Raw genomic sequence first — 4,296 nt, 5'->3', positions numbered from 1 at the left:
TAAATTTAGTATTATAGAAAAATGGAAATACTCTGCTTTTTAAGGAAAAATGTAATAAGTGATCAAATCACTCTAAACGAGTAACTAATTTAATGATTCTCGGAAAAGCGGAATATAATTTATTTATTTGTATATAAAGACTTGAGTGGAAAAATAACATCAGAAATGGAAATAACTTATTAAAAGTCTTGTTTTAATGTTAAAATGGAAACATTGTATAAAACCAAAGTGTACTGAATTGTAGTTTTTCAAAATATGTGTATCATAAGAACAATATTCAATTTATGTAAAATTTCATATTATATATATATATATATCAAATTATTATAATTTATTTTTAAACTATTCTTTTTATATCTTCAAGATTATTTTGACATTACTTTAGTTATAAAAATATATACTATGTTGAAGTCTTTTAAATGAAAAGTGAAAATGCAATTTTCTCAAGTTATTATAAATAAAAAATAAATTTTGTATGATATTTGGAGAACGTAACATCACATTCAGGTGAAATAAATGAAAGCTAATAAAAAATAAGAAAAAAAAGTTAAAAATATTACCATGTAAAAAGTTTAGGAAAAAAACAATATTATATATAAGAAATTTAATGTATATACATAGTACAAAGGATATTTTATTATAAACCAATTAAAAATCTACTTTATTGTAATTTTTAGAGTGATTAATAACAAATTAAAAAAAAAACTTATCATATGAAAATTTGTAATTGAATAACAAACCAAATTTTTATCTATATAAATGTATAAAACATATTTATCAATTGAAGAAAATAAAAAACGTTTGGGCTGGTGAATCTTTTGGATTCGTGGGCTTTTTCTACGTGCACTCCATAATTATTATTTGAGCATATACTTAAAGCAAAAAGATTAAAATACTATTGATGTATAATTTAGTCTTTAACCTTAATTCTTTACCTTAGTTCACTAAGAAGAGAGGTAAGCCATAGGATGTCAGTAAGCACAGCTGCCACACTTGGACATTTTGCTTAGTATTGCTTCTCGAGACAACGTTTTATTTATGAGAGCTCCATGAGACAACATTTTGACCAAGGTAAACCCAACTGCTCAATGTAGATTTTCGGTCATCTATGTCAGTACCCCAATCAGAATCCGAGAAACCAATAATGAAAATGTGTTTGGTGGGACAAAGAACAATGCCATGATGAGTGGTGCTTGCAAGGTAACGCAAAATACCCTTCACAGCCTTCCAATTAATGAGACGAAGAGAAGACATCATGGATGTGGGCTGAGGTTTTGCATCCAACATACCAGCCTTGTGAAGAGAACCTAAATCTTTTAATTAAAGTATTTATAGCAGATAATGTACTACCAGTCATGATTATATTGTCTACGTATAAATCAGAACAAAGAGAGTAGTTTGAGAGGAGAACTTAACAAACATAGAGGTGTCGCTTTTAGTGGAGTGGAAACCAAGAGAAAGAAGAGTGGAACTAACGTTCAGAAACCAATACACTAGTGCTTGTTTAACACCATATATAGCTATGTCAAGTTTGCATACATGAGATGAGTTTGAGGTGACAAAACCTCCGGGTTATTGTTGAGTATCTAATTTAAGTGATTTTTAAGATAATTTTGACATTTGTTTTGTTTTGATTTTGTTTAGATTATGCTTAATTCAATTGTATTTAGTTTGTTTTGCAATTCTTGATATCAACAAAGTTAAAATGAAAAAAAAAAACAAAATAGATGAAATTCAAGCAATTTTATACAAAATTGACACTGATGCAACTGAGCAGAGTTGTTAGGACTTCAACCACACAAACAAACTTATTGCAAAAGGAAACCTCAAGCACTAAACGTGAGGTTAAGCCATGAAGACTCCTTCTCAAAGAAGTTATCTCAAGGGTTGGAGCACCACAGCACGAGGCTTACACCACAAGAACAAACCCTCATGAGGAAGAACCCAAAACACCCACTTTTGGAAAGATATGGAATATAACTTTTACAGCTTGAGCCGAAAACTATGCAGCTTAAGCCCTAAGAAAGAAAGTTTAGAAAAATCTAAAATAAAACCTCTATAGCTCAAGCATCAATTAATAATAAAGTAAGAATGAGTTTGTGAGACTCAAGAGAGATGCTTTCATTGTAAATCTTATGTCCAAATGCTGATGGGATTGCATTGCAATATTCTATGAGTAGCTTAACTCTCTTGTGTTGAGGTTGGATGTAATCAATTCTAACTCTCTGTACTTCTACTTCTTGAATATTTATTTATGCTTCCATTGAATCTTTTTATAAATTAGTTTGTGCTTGTTGTTGGATAAACTGATCACTCGTCTTATTTCATTGACTTGGGATTGGGTGAGAACTGGTTCCAAGTTGTGATTCAACTAATTCTCTTCCTCCTTTTAGATGTTAGGAATAGATCTAAGACTCTAGCTGGTTCTAGAGTTACATTTAAAGAGCACTCCCAAGACAGTGAATGATTTGCATAAGTACATAGACAAGATCAATAATGTTACAGTGGAAGAGGATGAGATGAAATCCACTTATATCCTCCACTTCACTCAATCTATATAATATATACTACTATCAATATTTTTCAAATACAAAATTCATAAACAAACTATTAATATGCTTGATAAATCCCTATGGATACAATAATCCTTACAAATGACTTGATGCATTAGCCAATGGGTCACACAATTGGATAAATCTTTTAAAAATTAATACTATGTGATATTGGGGATTTAGGGCTTAAGCCTAATGAACATTAAAATCAAAACTCAAGTTTACACCCATCAAGTTTTTGACACCGTTGTCGGAGATTTAGTTATAGTATTTGGTAGTTCTTGCCATTCTTTTTCTAAATATATAGATATTTTGTACTTGAGCCACAAAAGATGCTTTTTGACCAACAACTATATAAACACATATATTTGTAACGTTTCATTTTTGAACTTTTGTATAGATTCAATTTTAATTTTTTGTTTTGTTGTCACACAAGTATTTTCATTTTCTGTTTTGCTCTCAAACAGATGTCAAACATAAGGTAAGTTTAAAAGATATATTTGGTGCATTTGCGAATAGGTCACACAACTGGATAAATCTTTTAAAACTGGATACTATGTTATGTTGGGTACTTAGGGCTTACACTTAATGAACATAAAAATTACAGACCCAAGTTTACTCCATTAGTTGCATGTAGATGGTTTCTTCAAGGTCAACATTAAGGAATGCATTGTTGGTATCGATTTTCCATATGTCATTAATTTGAGAGAGCTATAAGGAGAATAACCCTTATAGTTGTATGTTTTACTATGTTGTATATTAATATTATATTGCAAAAGTTGGTTTTGGAACGTTAGTTTTATAACATTGGTTTTGGAACGTTGGGTAGAGACTTTTGCAACGTTCAATTTTGGCAACGTTCCAATGGCAACGTTCTATGCAACGGTTCTTTTTGCTACCTATAAAAATGAATCCTTTGCTCATTTCTAGATCACGGAAAAATCACCACGAAATACTCTTCTCTTATTTTCTCTTAATTCATTCTTTCTTCTCTTTGCTAAAATTATCCTGGGTATAAACTCTATGAGTTTCTTGCTAGTTCTGTGATCGTCGAATATTTTCGAGAAGTTCCTATTGCATCCTGGGGGACTTGTGCAATACACCACGAATAAGTCTTTAAGGACAGTGAATCTACACGCCTTAGGAAATATTGCTTGTGATTTTGTCAGCATTTATACAACAATCTTAAGGACTTAAACGTGAGTATATATGCACAAGCAACTAAAATCTTAGTCATTTGGTTTCCGATCTTGTTACTATCCAAAATTAAAAAGGTATGAGGAGCTAATCTAGTTTTAAATTGCTTTACTTGTTTTTTGGGCATGGAAGTTGGGTTTTATTTATGAGATTTTGGGGATTTAACTAATTTTTATTAATATTCTGATGAAATGGATGTGTATGGAGGAGCTAACTCATTGTGAGATTGATATTATTTGTTTGAGTGTGATGTTGCATTTTGGTTGCTATTTTGGTCTTAAAAACCTTGTTGTTTTCTTTAAAAATCAACACCAAAAATCTTGCTGCTTTTTGTAAAAATATGCACCAAAAACCTTGCTGCTTATTTAAAAGTGTGCATAAGAGAAGCTTTGTTGTTTTGTAGTGTTTTGGACTAAAAAATCTGCACTAAAAATGTGTTGTCCTACATGTTTTTTTTTGGTTATTTTTGCACGAGAAGTAGTTATTTGTCTGAAAATACTGCATGCTAATCCAGAATTAAAGGGAATGGATTAATGGCTTATAATTT

Source organism: Vigna angularis, chromosome 3, assembly GCF_016808095.1.
Source record: "Vigna angularis cultivar LongXiaoDou No.4 chromosome 3, ASM1680809v1, whole genome shotgun sequence".
In the NCBI taxonomy this organism is placed as follows: domain Eukaryota; kingdom Viridiplantae; phylum Streptophyta; class Magnoliopsida; order Fabales; family Fabaceae; genus Vigna; species Vigna angularis.
This window is presented reverse-complemented; position numbering follows the sequence as displayed.